This window comes from Desmodus rotundus, chromosome 8 (assembly GCF_022682495.2).
Source record: "Desmodus rotundus isolate HL8 chromosome 8, HLdesRot8A.1, whole genome shotgun sequence".
Lineage (NCBI taxonomy): Eukaryota > Metazoa > Chordata > Mammalia > Chiroptera > Phyllostomidae > Desmodus > Desmodus rotundus.
Genome location: NC_071394.1, coordinates 75,309,223 through 75,327,068, shown reverse-complemented (window position 1 = coordinate 75,327,068; position 17,846 = coordinate 75,309,223). Strand labels below are relative to the sequence as shown.

At 38.8% G+C, this 17,846-nt stretch overlaps 1 pseudogene; it reads right to left on the bottom strand.

Annotated features, from left to right (window-relative positions):
- Positions 1–13,116, bottom strand: part of LOC112301093 (ADP-ribosylation factor 1 pseudogene) — a 169,690-nt pseudogene extending 156,574 nt beyond the window's left edge.
- Positions 13,117–17,846: the final 4,730 nt, after the last annotated feature.

Here is a 17,846-nt window from a genome sequence, read left to right as displayed (position 1 = left end):
ACATTTGAAAGCTCTTGCTGTCTTTATTTTCTTTGAACTGAAGTTGCAGCTTTAACTAGGAAACCATAAATCCCATATTTTATGAAATATGGCTTCATCAGTAGTGCAGATTAGAAAGCATTCCTTGCTAATTTTTCTTCTTAGCATTTGTTTGGTAAGTAGTGAGCATTCACTTTTATTTCTTTCAGGAAAAATACAGCAAAAGTTGCTTCAACCTTTTAGAAACTTTATTTCTTTAATGTTTAATATTTGATGGAAAGTGTATTACTAGGTACATTTGAATCTGCCAGGTTGTACTGAAAGTATTTGAAGGGTGCCTAAGATATGGGCAGGTGAACAAGTGCTATCACCTGGAGTTTGGCTAATGCTTCTAACTTGCTCTAGCCACTATTTAGGCCTTAATACACTTAGAGTTTGCTCTTCTAATTTGAACTGTGTGAGACTTCGGCTGGAGGGTAGTTCTGTGTCTTGGTGATAAAAGAACATAAAACAGCCCAGTGTCTGATCAGTCTCCCTGGCTGTAGGGGCATCATGTCTAATAGCATCTCCACACAGTTTGTGCCAATTTGCTTGCAATAGTTTCCTTTTCTGTGGGCTTGCTGCTCAGCAGGCCCTGAAGCAATCTATGAATAACTTCCCAACAGATGCTGTTTATGAATTGAAGCAAATGGTTTCCCTGTTTCTCTTTTTTCTCACTTCAATAATTTTCAGTTACATTATGATGAATATTTATAGTCCTGTAGCAGTGCACAAAAATGGAGAACAAGCAGACCTGGGCATTGTTTCATACGTGAGTACTGTTCTAATGGGTTTTGGCTGACTGGTTTTAATAATGTTCTCGTGATGGACTGAAAAGAGGATGCAAATTGTAGATCAGTCATTATCATTCACTGTTTTAGCAGGATGGGCGTTGACGGAGCAGTGGTTGCATCCACCCCACACACATGGCACCTAACTTACCAAACAACCTGGCATGCAGTATGTCTGTCTCCTCTTTGCACTTCTTATGGGCCATTTCAAATACTTGACTTTGACAGAGACTCTGACACTAATATAAGAGCTCGTTAAGTTTGTGTTTACCACTTTCTACCGGTGGTCCCATTTGTGATTCAAGTGACTAACTGCATTAGAAATTGCAGCCCAACTAACATATCCCTAGAATTAAAATGTAAAATCACAAGGAATGTTTTGGTTTTGATTTGTGGGTCTTTTATAGAAAGTTATTGGGCCACGTTTTACTCTAAAATATCTTTTTCAAAACGTTTCATAATTCCATGTTCTCTTCAATATTACAAAAATAAGAGGACTTTTATATAAACAAATTTCCTAAATTTGATTCTAAGGAAACTACTCAAGTCTTCAGTGGCTTCTGTTTCAAGGAGCTGATATACCTTACTTGCATTTTCTATTTACAATAATGATATAGGTAACCAGGCTATAGTTTCCAAGCCATTTACTGTATTATATTGGTCCACAGACAAGTAATTGCCCATTTGGCTATTTGCTTATAAATTTGAGTGATGAAAATTGTATGTAAATATGTATACACATGCACAGTGAATATAAATTGAAGCTTCCAAAAATATTCAAATTCTCCCATTTTCTACTCCTGTATTATGAACTACTCACCAACTGAAATGAAACCATATTCATTATGCATGCAAACCCCCAATATTGCCACCACCTATCATTTGCATGCTATACACAAAGGCTGTCCTGTAACACAATAATAAACATTAAGAAAAGGAAATTTAAAGAGGAATGTGCTTCTTGCTCTAACTGCAAAAGATGTAAAGAGTGATTTTCCTTTGGGAAAACAAAGTATAACCCACCATCATGATATAGTTGCAAAACTCATGAAGAGCTGAAGAATTTAATATTTGATAGAGCAATGTTATGTCTAAAGAAACTAATATACAACATAATGCCTAAAAGTGATTAAACTGCTGCAAAAATACAAAAATAAGAAACTCTGGAAAGATTTCCAGGCCTGAAGCAAAAGAGCCAAGAATAGACTGAAGTCCCTACTCTTGAGGAATAATTCACCATAGTATGTTTCCATTTGTTTTCAACAATAGTAATAGATTGTAAAAGTAAAAGATTTAAGCAGTACATGAAGCTAATGTGAAAATTGCTCTACTCATTAGGATAACCATAGTAGACAGTGATTTGTATGTAATTTTAGGTTATTTATTAAATATGTAGCATTCACATAGGAATGCTTTTCTTCATATGCAATATTTTCTTTCATGATTGGACATTTTTAGATCTTTATTTTCTTTTTGCCTCTAAGTCTGTGATCAACAAATCTTCTGATTTCTAGGTAGGCAAGTCTTTTATTCAATTTTTTTCTCCTATATCACTCCTTTACCCTAAAGTAACTTAGAGCTTCATTTTAAGTATAATTTTTTAAAAAACAGTATGAGGCCTTGGGAAAATTGTCACTTTCTTAGTGTGGACACAACATCTAAGAGTGAGTTCACTTCCCCATGAATGAGGGCTGCAAAATGCTATTGGGTATAGAGACTTGTGTGTGAGAAACTGAGGCCTAGAGTGTTCTAAGGTCACGCTGGCCCTGCTGAGATTTGAATGTAGGTATCTGTGATGCCAAAGACAATCTTCTTGACCAGAGTGCTCCGCAGCCTATCTGGAACTCCCTAGAGCCTGGAGGTGTGAAGAGCACATGATAGAAGGGGCTATCTCATAGGTAGCATGCTTCAGATTCACATTCTAGTTCAACCTGTTCCTATCAACAAATCCTCCCGTTTCCCTGACTCAAAAGGCTGCAGGTGTCCTTACATCAAGCAAAAATTGGGGCAGCATAAATTTTGGAAGTCATCTGCATAATACTTATGTATATGTGTGTCCCCAAAGTCTAGAAACATAAGCCAGTATATCACTGTATAATGTTATCAAAGAAATCTTCAAATTATAGGAGATAAAGTATTATCTGTGTTTCAGACTTTATGGGAATTCTAGAGATGTTTTCTTTCTAGAGAAAAAGAAAAAGATGTTTTTCTTCTTAAAAGTATGCTTTGATTCATTATGGTATTAAATATATTATTGTTTGATTCCTTATCTAAAGTGACTAAATTGCTTTGTCATGTCTTTCGTATCTATCCTTTCTTATCTGTTCTATCATATTCCCCCCAGTAATTCATTTATCCATTCATCTCTTCATTCATTTGACAAAAAATATTTGTTGACCAATTACTGGCAGGCAGTATAGTAAGCACTAAAGATTTCTAGTTAATAAGATAGACCTTGAACCCACCGTAAGGGAATCATACCGCTAATAGGGTTTACAGCAAAACCTAAAGCTTATTATGACATAGTGAGATAAATGTCAAAATAAATAAGGGAAATATTATATAAACATTCCTGGGGAGGTGGGCCTTGGGGTGGGAATGATGGTATATAAACAGAGACCTGAAGGACATGTAAGAATTCACAGTGAAAAATGAAAGAATAAGATAAAAATGTTTTATGCAAAGGGACCAAGATATGTAAAGTCCAAGTGGGAGAAAATCATAGCTTATTGAAGAAATGAAAGGAGGTCTGTGTGTCTGTTCTCAGTGTATAATGGGTCAGTGGGAGCCTGGGTGGAGATGGAGTCAGAAGAAAGACATCATTAGAGATGAAGACTTAGGGAGATAAGGAGTTGTGATTGGGCCTGACTTACAAAGGTTGAGGAATTCCTGGTAAATACCTTGCATCCCATTATTGAGAGTAGTGGAAAGTCAAAATAGGTTTTACGCAGAATAATGACATGAATTTTCATTTGGAAAGATCGCTGGGAACACAGCATGTCAGGTACATTGGGAAAGCAAGCCTGAAGGCAGAGAGGCCACTTAGAATGCTATTGTGGTCCAGTTGAGAGGTAATGGTGGTCATAACTTAGAGTGTCCAGAGAATAGACAGACTAATATCCTTAGTCAGAAACCACATCATTGCTTACCAGTATTTTCTTCAATCTGACCTTCAAAAAGATTCCCAGGTGAAGCTTGCTCCTTCAGACCTTAAAATGCAATGGAAACATACAGTTGGTATCCATAGGAATTCTTTATAGTCTCCTGGAAAAAAGTTCCTTTCTGTCTTCCAGCCTTTTCATATTGTTCTTGTTTCCCTTGTCTGTCTTATCTATGTCCTCTGTCATTCTTTCATATAAATTTGTAATGTCACATAAATTTGGTATATCTTCAAGAATTGTGGTGTTGGGTACACATGGGATTAAGTCCTGGGCTTGTTTTTAAATATCTGAGTAACCTAGGAAAAGTTTCTTAACCTTCTGAACTTCAGTTTACTTACTTTTGAAATGGACATTATCATCATCACTACTATCACAATATTTGCCTTCCGGCTTTAAAACCAAACATAATCCATCACAATAACCTTTATAGTGTGTGGTTCATTTGGCCAGGACAGGGTCACATGATTTGTAATAAGCACATCCAGGGAATTCCAATCCATAGGGTAGAAATAGAACATTAGTCCATGTTTCTTTTTCATTAGGTACACATACTATTTTAAATATTTTGAGATAATATAAACTGAAGGTTCCAGTATTGGGAAAAATCAATTAGAGTTTATAAAACACTAATGTTAATTAACAAGTATAGGTTCTAAATTATTTTAGAAACTGTATATAAACCTTATATTGTTTTACTTATATAACTCAATAAATAGAAGTTTAACTATACTTGACCCAGTCATCATAAATGTATACATTTCAAGAACTTCTATAAAGGACACATGGATAAAACCAAGGGGGAGGGTGGAAGCAAGGTGGGGAGGTGGGTTTGGCTGGGGTTGGGGAGAAAATGCAGACAACTGTAATTGAACAACAATAAAGTAATTTAAAAAACAAATAAAAAATAAATATACTATTTAAAAAGCATATTTTAAAAGCACAGAAAGTAACTAATGGCAATTTCTTATAAAAATTACAAAATATAACCAGAGACATTGAAGTTAAGAGCAGTCGAACAATAGCCAGAAGGGACTGGGGAGGGGATAGTGGGAAGAAGGGTTTTCAGGAACTACTATAAAGGACACATGAACAAAACCAAGGTGGAGGGTGGAGGCAGGGGAGGGTGGTGGGATTGGCTGGGGAGGAGTGGAGGGGTGGGGAGAAAATGCAGACAACTGTAATTGAACAACAATAAATAAAAAGTTTTTTAAAAATAAATAAATAATTACTTTTCATCCTTGGACAAAAAGTTCAGAGCCAATCAAAAACCGGTCAATATAAATGGTAATATAAACCATGATTAAGAATGACAAATAGGTGCTCGTATGATGTTAAATAATGTGTTTGTAGAAATAAAAATCCAAAGTAACACTTAAAAGCCAAACCATCAATGTCTAAAGGATGCATACTGGTAGCATTCCTGCCAATATAGTCAGTTAGCGATTGACTATAAATGCCTTATGGGATTGCAAGTACTGGTAGTATGAGTTCTGTGATACTTTGAAGGTAGTTTAGGTTTTCACATACAGAAGAATAATTTTAGCCAACTTTTGACATATGCTTACTGTACTGACAGGCTTATATGGCTTTGAAACTGTCCTGTGGAACAGTCAGGGAAACTTCTGAGGTATATGAGGCTCTTAGAACTTGAAGGGCTGGTGGACATCTCTCATGTGATTGCTGAAGTCAACACTTGTAAGAACTCACACAAAACATTCTGTCCATTTCAAAATGAGGGATTATGAGAAATAAATATAACAAGCACCAAAAGCTTGGAATAATTTTTGATGGCATGTCTAACAGGGAGTCAACTTTGGCAAGCAAACAGGGCTTTCTTGCTGCTACCAAACAGCAAGTGGGGTCCTGCTGCCCCCTGAAACCCTCTAGGCAAAACTCAAGAGTCAAAGTTTTGGTGATAAAGGAAAGTAGTGTTTATTCAAAAGCTTCACAATTGTGGAATGATAGCTTTCCACATGCATTAGTCACTTAAGCCTATCAATTAAGGCTAACTCTTCAACACCTGAGTTCTCTTATCATTCCCCCATTAGTTTTTTTAAAAATATATTTTATTGATTATGCTATTACAGTTGTCCCATTCTTTTTCTCCCCTTTATTCTACTCCACCCTGCACCTCCCCTCCTACCAGCCTTTCCCCACCTTAGTACATGTCCATGGGTTATACATATAAGATCTTTGGCTTATCCATCCCCCATAACATTCTTAACCTCCCCTGGACTGTTTTGTACCTACTATTTATGCTTCTTATTCCCTGTACCTTTTCCCCCATTCCCTATTCTCCCCCAATCCCTTCTCCACTGTTTACTGTTCATATTTTTGTTCATCTTCTTTTTCTTAGATGTCTTTTTAATGTTTCATATAATAAGGGTTTAGTGATGATGAACTCCTCGAACTTGACCTTATCCAAGAAGTACTTTATCTGCCCTTCCATTCTAAAGGATAGTTTTGCTGGATACAGTAATCTTGGATGTAGCTCCTTGTCTTTCATGACTTTGAATGCTTCTTTCCAGCCCCTTCTGGGCTGCAAGAGAAATCTTTTCTTTTGAGAAATCTTTCTTTTGTGAAATCAGCTGATAGTATTATGGGAACTCCTTTGTAGGTAACTCTTTCCTTTCCTCTTATTGCATTTAAGATTCTCTCCTTATCTTTAATCTTGGGTAATGTAATGTTGATGTGCCTTGGTGTGTGCTTCCTTGGGTCTAACTTCTTTGGGACTCTCTGAGCTTCCTGGACTTCCTGGAAGTCTATTTCCTTTGCCAGATTGGGGAAGTTCTCCTTCTTTATGTTTTCAAATAAGTTTTCAATTTCCTGCTCTCCCTCTTTTCCTTCTGGCACCCTTATAATTCAGATGTTGGAACATTTAAAGTTGTCCCAGAGGTTCCTAAGCCTCTCCTAATTTTTTTGAAGTCTTATTTTTTTTTTCATTCTGATCTGCTTGAATGTTTATTTCTTCCTTCTGTCCAAATTGTTGATCTGAGTCCCGGTTCCCTTCCCTTCACTGTTGGATCCTTGTACATTTTCTTTTATTTCACTTGCATAGCCTTCACTTCTGCCTCTGTTTTGTACCTGTACTCAACCATTTCTGTGAGCATCCTGATTACCAGTGTTTTAAACTCTGCATCAGTTGGGTTGGCTATCTCCTCATTTTTTGGTTCTATTTTTAGAGCTATGATCTTTTATTTCATTTGGGGCATATTTTTTTTTGTCTTTGTATGCCTGTTACATGGTAAAGGGTGGAACTTTAGTTATTCACCAGGGCAGGTCAACCCACGTTGCTGCATTGTGGTGGTATACGTGGGGAAGGGGTCAGAGAGGGAACAATGCCCAATGCCACTTGCTCAGCTCTCAGGTGACTTTCAGTCACTTCCCCACTACCCACAAGCAAATTGGGCCCTTCTGGTGCTGATTCCTGGGTGGGTGGGTTTGTGTACATTCTAAGACCCTGTGGGTCTCTCCAACAAACTCTCCTGTGAGACTGGGAGTTTTTCTGAGGGCCACAACCCCCACAGCATTTTTCAGTCAGAAGTTTTGTGGCTTTATTTACCCATGGTGGAACCCTCGGTTGCACAGTCTGCCTTGCTCCCCAGTTGTTCCTCCTGGTTTATCTGCACACAAATGTGGGATCACGTACTCTGCCAGCTGCCACCTGCCACCTCGCCAACCCCCCAGTCCTCCAGCTGCCGCTTTGCCATGAGTCCTCTCTGCCCCTGCTGCCTGTCTCCACCCCTCCTACTGGTCAGGATGAATGTTTCTTCTTTAACACCTTGGCTGTTGGACTTCCATACAGTTCGATTTTCTGGCAGTTCTGGTTATATTTTACTTTTAAATTTGTTCTTGTCCTTCTTTTGGTTGTACAAGGAGGTAATGTGTGTGTACCTATGCCTTAATCTTGGCCAGAAAATCCCCTCTGTTAGTTTTAATTATCTTATTTCTATAAGGTTAGTTTACAAACTAAGACAATATAAGATACAAAAGCCACACAAGTTTTGGAGAATGGCAGGCTTCTGCCTGAGAGTTCATCCCCTCCAGAGCACCCAAAGAAGAATAATCCCACCACCCTCTACCAGGCCATCCTGATCCTAAGCTATGCCCAGAGTTCCTTCCCATCCAAAACACTATCTATTGGGAAATGCAGGCAGCTGCAGCACAATCATCCAGGAGTCTTCCAGGAAGAAGAGATAGAGAGCCAGCAAGCTAGTCTTTTATTTCAAATCTTCTAGCCCATAATTCCATGTGCTCTGGAGGCATTCAACTTCTCAGCCAGTCCCATCTAGACTGTTTACCATTGCCTTGGGTGACCTCCTCCCATGGTCCTTATCTACTTCTCCACAGTGATCTGATCAGATCTCTCTGTATCAATATTCCACATCTCCATGTGGGCTCCAGTTGCACTCTTCTTCAGCAAACATCATTCACACTAGGAAATAATTATTCTCATAATACACAGTACAGAAAATAAAGGTAAAACACCAATGCATTCCGACCAGATAGAGATGACATGAAGATCAATGTATTAGTAAAGGGGCTGAGCATTTGGAAAAAAAAGATACATATCTATTACACCTTTATATCACATAGTTTGTATTTAAATAGGAGTCATATACTAGAAGTATAGCAACACTTCTAAGCTTTCAGTATTTTTAATGAGTACTTAATGTTTTATACTTCTAAATGTTCTATCTGATCAATAGAGATAAAAGGTAACGTACAAAGTTACAGCTTATATTATTAAAGCATACAAATTTAAGTTAATGACTAGTTTTTATTACTTAAAAGTAAATTTCTATTTCAGGTCACTAGCTATTTATTTTGTATTTCACTGTTTGAATGCAATCTCCAAAGGGCTCTGCATATCCAATGTCTACACAGAGATCATTGTCTATAAAATATTATATCTGCATGTCTGACTCAGAATTTGCCTGTGTGAATGACTTTTGGGCTTTGGGATCTTTGCTTTCACTAGGCATCTGGGGAGGTTGAGGACATTTGTGAATCAGAACTTCTGAATGCAGAACATAGTTGTACCAAAACTAGCTGGCAAGATTTACTTTGTCAGGAATAAGGATAGAAATACCTTGTTCCTCTCGCCTACAGAGATTTAAGTGCTAGGATCATCCCATCAATATAGTTAGTTCTTTGCACACAGGCAATCCTGAGAACATTTGCTTTGTTCTTTGTCCTTGGCTTGGAAGATGTTATTAAATAACTTGTTATTTAAATTGTAGACTGTTTTGGGTGTACTTTTAACCCTCTAAGGCACATGCGTCTCATAGACTTGATAGATACACACAGAAAAATGATGAAGTCTTTCAAAGTTAGACTTTGATTTTCTTCTCTCTCTCTCTCTCTCTCTTTTTTTTTTTTTACTGTATGTGCAGAAATAACTTGATACAGTGAAGTGGCTATGTGGGTTGAACTTTTTCCCCAGTTCTACTCAAGCTGTTAACAAGCACTATCTACTGAGTATCTACTATGAGCAGAGGGCTGAACCCCGTCAGTGTAAATATATTGTCTGATTTATTTGTTCAAGAAATTTGTAAAAGAAGACTCTGTAATGCTTCCCCTTCTTATAGATGAATAAACCGAAGCTCAGAATGATTAAATAATTTGTTCAAGAGCACAAATCCAATGTTTTAATCTAGGTATGTTAGATCTCGAAGTTTGTCTATAACCTATGATCCCTTTCTGCTAATTGTGTAGACTTGGTAGGTAATTTCATTTCTGTGGGTGCATTTTTAGCATCTATGTAATAACAGGTTCATAGTAAGTTATATCTAGTGCTTCTTTTAATAATCCAAAAATCTGGATTTAATTAATATTCTTCCACAGGAGGTAATTCAGTGTAATGAATGTCTCTATTCAAGGGGTTTAGTTAATACATTACTAAGCACCTTATTAGTACCTGTTATGGAGGGAGTTTTGCCTATTATTTAAGCTTTCTCATGGCAAGTATCTGGAAAACAGCATTACTGAGTGTTTCTGATGCTTGGGCAAAAAAGTCCTCCCCAAAACTAAAAATTAAAGGTAAATTTATATAATTGCAAGACTTTAAGTGCTCATGTTTTATTCCAGGAATTGTTAGGACAAAAAGAATTAAATGGGTTGTAAGAACTGATTCACAGCAAACTGTAACAATCAACTAACATTTTATTTCTTAATGACACCTGTTGCATCTCTAGGGCCTACCCTAGGAAGATTTAAAAAAAAAACAGAGTCCTTTCTAAACTCAATTAAGAACACCACAAGTGATAGCCCCTTTTTCCTGTGTTTTCTCCCAGCATGAAACGATTCAGTCAGAAATAGCACGATAATATCGCAGATGTTCCTTTGCTCGGATAGCTGGTTATTGCTTATCTCAAAGATATTTTAATACAAACACACAACTGTTCATCCTGTTTTATGGCTGTCAGAATTTTGCCTCATATTTAACAAATGGAAGTTTATGAGCAGATGTATTATTGAGTCAGATTCACTTTTTCCCTCATTATGTTGCATGGAAAAGCTAAATGCTGGTGAGAATTAACCACATGTGCACTGGCTATGGGAAGCAGGTCATTCATCTGTCAGTTCCCACCAGTTCCATCGCTCTGTAAGCTTTATTTTCCATTGTTAAGACCAAAAGATCAAAATCTGATTCCAGGATCTTTAGCAAAAATCTCCTCCATTCTTTTTTTAAAAATATATTTATTTATTATGCTATTACAGTTGTCCCATTCCCCCCCCCCCGTCACTCCACTCCATCTTGCCCACCCCCTCCCTCCCACATTCCCCCCCTATAGTTCATGTCCATGGGTCATACTTATAAGTTCTTTGGCTTCTACATTTCCTACACTATTCTTACCCTCCCTCTGTCTATTTTCTACGTACCATTTATGCTATTTATTCTCTGTACCTTCCCCCCCTCTTGCCTTCCCACTCCCCTGTTGATAACCTTCCATGTGATCTCCATTTCTGTGGCTCTGTTCCTGGTCTAGTTGTTGGCTTAGTTTGCTTTTGTTTTTGTTTTAGGTGTGGTTGTTAATAACTGTGAGTTTGCTGTCATTTTTAATGTTCATATTTCTGATCTTTTTCTTAGGTAACTCCCTTTAACATTTCATATAATAAGGGCTTGGTGATGATGAACTCCTTTAACTTGACCTTATCTGAGAAGCACTTTATCTTCCCTTCCATTCTAAATGATAGCTTTGCTGGATAGAGCAATCTTGGATGTAGGTCCTTGCCTTTCATGACTTCAAATACTTCTTTCTAGCCCCTTCTTGCCTGTAAGGTTTCTTTGGAGAAATCAGCTGACAGTCTTCTGGGAAGTCCTTTGTAGGTAACTGTGTCCTTTTTGTTGCTGCTTCTAAGATTCTCTCCTTATGTTTAATCTTGGGTAATATAATTATGATGTGCCTTGGTGTGTTCCTCCTTGGGTCCAGCTTCTTTGGGACTCTCTGAGCTTCCTGGACTTCCTGGAAGTCTATTTCCTTTGCCAGATGAGGGAAGTTCTCCTTCATTATTTGTTCAAATAAGTTTTCAATTTTTTGTTCTTCCTCTTGTCCTTCTGGTACCCCTATAATTTGGATGTTGGAATGTTTAAAGATGTCCTGGAGGTTCCTGCTCCACTCTCTGCAGGATTGCAGTCACTCCCTCTGCTACCCACAATCAAATTGGGCCCCTCTGGTGCTGGTTCCTGAGTGGGTGGGCTTGTGCGCACTCTAGGCCCCTGTGGGTTTCTCCAACGATGTCTCCTGTGAGGCTGGGAGTTTCTCCTGCTGCTGCCCCAACCCCCATGGGCATTTTCACTAGAGGTTTGAGGCTTTATTTCCCTGCTGGAGCCCTGGGCTATGCAGTCTGCTTCGTTCCCCGCTGTTTGTCTGGTTTATCTATGCACAAATGTGGGGCCATAGGGTGCTACCCACCGCTCTGCCTGCCCCATTCTCCGCCACCCTGAGTCCAGCCCTCTTGATTTATCTGTGTGCGACTGTAGGGTCACAGGGTCTGCTAGCAGTCAGACTGCCTGCTCCGTTCCTCCCACACTCTGCCAGTCTCAGTCCCTCCAGGGCAACTGGAGTCCTCTCCACCCCAGCTGCCCGTCTCTGCCCCTCCTACTGGTTTGGATGAATGTTTATTTTTTATCTCCTTGGTGTCGGACTTCCTTGTCGTTCGATTTTCTGTCAGTTCTGGTTGTGCAAGGAGGCACAGTGTGTCTGCCTACACTGCCATCTTGGTTCTCCTCCATTCTTGATAGTGAACTCTACCTAATAGCACTACATTCTCCTTTTGCATCAAGTGCAACTTTACAGAAACACCAATATAGTTTCCTCAATCATTGTCATCTTCAAATGATATATTTTTTTCTGATCTGGCTCAGTGCAGTGAGCAAGGTTTGGAACCAGGCACATGTGGCTTCAAGTTTCCACTCCCAATGATTTAGTGAGACAACATTGGTAGATTCACTTTGACTTTGATCTGGTCCCTTTCTTTCCCCAAGCCTCGCCTGGGGCCCTTTAATCTGAATTCAGTCACTCTGGCCTTTTAATTGTATTATTAAAACAAGTTGCAAGGATTTGTCTTCAAGTGGGCCTGAAACCTCAGCCCACCCACTTGGAGGTAGGTACACTGGGGAAATTCACCCTGACTGGCACTGAACAGGGTGCTGGGCTGTTAACAATGACTTCTACTGGCTGGAAAGTAAGGCTCCCAAACCACTGAAATTAAGCAGAAGGTTATTAAACAAACAAACAAAAACTGTGAGACTGTCAAACAGAGACCCTTCCAGATGATCTGCTACAATTCTTACTCTAATCACAGGATTATCTGCAGCTGGAAAACTTCACAGGGACATTTTAAGCCAAAAAAATTATAGCTCTGATAGAATATTGAGGATTCTGGTTACAGATCCAAATTCCATGTGTGATCTTTCATTCAAACCATAGGCAATTACAAGGGGTTTCCTGCTGGCATCATGGGGAGTTGCCACCCCCAGTGGACCTAGCACACAGGCAATGCACACCTGTCTTGCAGGGATCTTCCATCAAGGGTTCACCTGCGGGGTCACACACTCCTATGTGTGTCTGCATTCCTATCTCAGACCCCTGCACTGACATCTCCTGATCAGGGGCCACTGCTGAGTATTTCTTCTCCATGCGGACTTGGTGCCTTTCCACTCTTACCCCTCTCTCTCTTCCTCACCATTCACTTGTAGGCCCATTAATATTCAGGGGCTGCTGTTCAGTCTCCTGGGCCATAGCATGATTTCCTCCCTTTGCACTACATTTACCTGAGCCTCGCCTAGTAGAGGTCCACACACAGGGAAATGGAACTACGGGCAGCTGACCCCTCTCTTTGCAACTGACTCACTCTGTCCTGAGTGAGTGAAGGCTTGACTGTTACTGTCATTTTGGTTCATTGTTCTAATTGGCAAGACAGATATGTCACCATGTTTCCTGCTCTGTGTGCTTTAATAATAACAAGAGGGAAAGCTAAAGTTTACTGAAAATGAATTTGTACTAGGTACTATCTCAGTGCTTTACAAAAATTAACCCATGTAACAAAATTCTGAGGTAGGCATCATTTCTATTCCTATTTTGTAATTGAGATAACAGACAATAAGAGGTTAAAGAAATTGACTTATCTTGTACAGATAGTAAGTGAGAAAATGAAGATATGAACCCAGGAAATATAGGTTGAGAGCCTCTACTCCTAACCCATAGGTTACATGACTTCTCCTCTAAGTCCCTTAAAAGAACTTATGTCATCTGCCTGTGACTGCTGACATTTCTCTATCAATCAATCATATGACTATGCTTCTGTGAATCCAACACTGTGTCACTTTCCCCCTCAGGCCTTTTGCAAACCACCTATACATTCTTCCTGCCTTCTAGTCATCTGTCATATTTTAGTTTATAAATCACTTTCTCATGAATGGTGAGCATTCTATCACTGAACCATCCTGGTTCCCATCCTGCTATTGAAAGTAAACAATAAGTGAAAAATAAAAAATATATATTTTAGAATTCTAGGAGTTCTGGCGAAGACACAGGCATAGGTAGAAACACTTTGCTTCCTTGCATGACCAAAAGAAGGATAATGACAAATCTAAAAACAATAAACAGCCAGAAGTGCCAGAAAATCAAAATGCATGGAACTCTGACAAAAAAGGAGTTAAAGAAACATCCACCGAGACCAACAGTGTCACAATGCAGCAAAGAGGGTTGTCTTGCCCTGGTGAATACCTAAGGCCCTGCCCCCTTACAACATAACAGGTGCCCCAAGACAAAGAAATATGGCTCAAATGAGAGAACAGATCAAAACTCCAGAAAAAGAGCTAAGCAACAAGGAGATAGCCAATCTATCTGATGCTGAGTTCAAAACACTGGTAATCAGGATGCTCACAGAACTGATTGAGCTTCGTCACAAAATGAAGGAACAAGTGAAGCCTACACAAAGTGAAATGAAGGAAAATATACAAGGAATCAAGTGAAGGGAAGGAAACCAGGACTCAAATCAATGATTTGGAAAAAAAGGAAGAAATAAACATCCAACCAGAACAGAATGAAGAAACAAGAATTCAAAAAAGTGAGGAGAGGTTTAGGAACCTCTGGGACAACTTTAAGTGTTCTAACATCAGAATCATAGGGGTGCCAGAAGGAGAAGAGGAAGAACAAAAAATTGAAAACTTATTTGAACAAATAATGAAGGAGAACTTCCCTAATCTGGCAAAGGAAATAGACTTCTGGGAAGTCCAGGAAGCCCAGAGGGTCCCAAAGAAATTGGGCCCAAGGAAGCACACACCAAGGCACATCATCATTAAGTTACCCAAGATTAAAGATAAGGAGAGAATCTTAAAAGCAACAAGAGAAAAGGAGAGAGATACCTACAAAAGAGTGTCCATAAGACTATCAGCTGATTTCTTAAAATAAACTTTACAGGCAAGAAGAGATTGAAAAGAAGTATTTGAAGTCATGAAAGGCAAGGACCTACATCCAAGATTACTCTATCCAGCAAAGCTATCATTTAGAATGGATGGGAAGATGAAGTGCATCCCAGATAAGTAAAGTTAAAGGAGTTCATAGTCACCAAGCCCTTATTATATGAAATGTTAAATTGACTTATCTAAGAAATTGAAGAAGATCAAAAACTAGGAACGGTAAAATTACAACAAACTTACAACTATCAACAAGTGAACCTAAAAAAAAGAAAAACAACGAAAACAAAAACTAAGAAAACAACTAGAATAGAATCAGAATCAAAGAAATGGACATCACATGGAGGGTTTTCAGTGGTGAAGGGGAGGGGAGGAATGGGGGGATGGTACATGCAATAAGAAGCATAATTGGTAAGCACACAATAGATGGGGAAGGGTTAAGAATGGTATACGAAACAGAGAAGTCAAAGAACTTATATGTACAACTCAGGGACATGAACTAAGTGGGGGTAATGCAGGAGGGCCGGGCAGTGTAGGGAGGAGGGGGGATAAATGGGAGAAAGAATTGGGAAAATTCTAATAGTATAATCAATAAAATATACTTAAAACACAAAAATATATATTATAAAAAAGTATTTTCTCAGAGAAAATTTCCTTGACTCACCTCTACATTTAGTCACATAGCATCCTCTACCTCTTCGTTTAAAAAATAAATTTGTGAGCACTTGTTACAAATTTAATCAAATACTTACTTGTTAACCAGTCTGCTCTTCTAATCTCAGATTCCCTGTGGGTAGAGGTCATAATTCTTCTGGTCATCACTCTTCATCCACAGTGAGGTGCAATGCAAAGCTCATCACTAAGCTCACTGTACAAATTCTCGTTGTCTGAATCACACTTTCTGTGTATAAATTTCCTTATTTCTAGAGAATATACAAAAATAACTGTCATATGGATTTAGGGAACATGAAATATAATGTCTCTAACAGCATATAAAGTAAGGCTTGGCATATAATAGTTGCTAAATAAATACTATTGTAGTTATTAGATAGAGTAGCAATACAATCTTTTACAAAATGTTTTCTACTTTTCTCAGTGGGACAATTATGCATCCCTGACCATTTGAATTTAGGCTAGGCCCTGTGACTTGTTTTTTTTTTTTTTTTACTTTTTATTGTTATTCAATTACAGTTGTATGCCTTTTATACCCATCCCTCCACCCCACCCCAGCTGAACCAACCTCCCTCCCCCACCTCCACCCTGCCCCCCAGTCCTGTCCATGTGTCCTTCATAGTAGTTCCTGCAATCCCCTCTTCCCACTGTCCCCACCCACCCCCCGCCCTGGCTATTGTTAAATTGTTCTTAACTTCAATGTCTCTGGTTATATTTTGTTTGGTTTTTTCTTCTATTGATTATGTTCCAGTTAAAGGTGAGATCATATGGTATTTGTCCCTCACCACCTGGCTTATTTCACTTAGCATAATGCTCTCCAGTTTCATCCATGCTGTTGCAAAGAGTATAAGCTCCTTCTTTCTCTCTGCTGCATAGAATTCCATTTTGTAAATATATCATAGTTTTTGGATCCAATCGTTTGCTGATGGGCACTTAGGTTGCTTCCAGTACTTGGCTATTGTAAATTGTGCTGCTATGAACATTAGGGTGCATAGGTTCTTTTGGATTGCTGTTACAGGGTTCTTAGGGTATAATCCCAGCAGCAGAATTGCTGGGTCAAAGAACAGTTCCATTTTTAGTTTTCTGAGGAAAGTCCATACTGTTTTCCACACTGGCCTCACCAGTCTGCATTCCCACCAACAGTGCACTAGGGTTCCCTTTTCTCCGCATCCTCTCCAACATTTGTTTGTGGATTTGTTGATGTTGGCCACTCTGACTGGTGTGAGATGATATCTCATTGTGGTTTTAATTTGCATCTCTCTGATGGCTAGTGATGCTGAGCATCTTTTCATATGTCTCTGGGCCCTCTGTATGTCTTCCTTGGAGAAGTGTCTGTTCAAGTCCTTTGCCCATTTTTTAATTGGGTTGTTTGTCTTCCTGGAGTGGAGTTGTGTGAGTTCTTTATATATTTCGGAGATCAGGCCCTTGTCTGAGGTATCATTAGCAAATATGTTTTCCCATACTGTTGGATCTCTTTGTAATTTGGTGCTGTTTTCTTTAGCCATGCAGAAGCTTATTATTTTTATGAGGTGCCATTTGTTCATTCTTTCCTTTATGTCCCTTGCTTTAGGGGATGTGTCTGTGAGGATGTTGCTGCATGGAATGTCTGAGATTTTCCTGCCAATGTTTTCCTCAAGGACTTTTATGGTGTTACAACTTATATTTAAGTCTTTTATCCATCTTGAGTTTATTTTCGTGTATGGCGTAAGTTGGTGATCGAGTTTCATTTTTTCGCACTTAGCTGTCCCGATCTCCCAAAACCATCTGTTGAAGAGGCTGTTTTTGCGCCATTTTATGGTCCTGCATCCTTTGTCAAATATTAATTGACCATAAAGACTTGGGTTTGTTTCTGGGCTCTCTGTTCTGTTCCATTGGTCTATGTGCCTGTTTTTATGCCAGTACCAGGCTGTTTTGATTACAGGGGCCTTGTAATACAGTTTGATATCAGGTATTGTGAGCCCTCCTGCTTTGTTCATCTTTCTCAAAATTGCTGCACCTATTCGGGGTCGTTTATGGTTCCATATGAATTTCTGAAATGTTTGTTCTATATCTCTGAAATATGTCATGGGTACTCTAATAGGGATTGCATTGAATCTATCAATTGCTTTGGGTAGTATGGCCATTATGATGATGTTAATTCTTCCAATCCATGAGCATGGTACATGCTTCCATTTGTTTGTGTCTTCCTTAATTTCTTTCTTCAGTGTTGTGTAGTTTTCTGAGTACAGGTTTTTTACCTCCCTGGTTAGGTTTATTCCTAGGTACTTTATTTTTCTT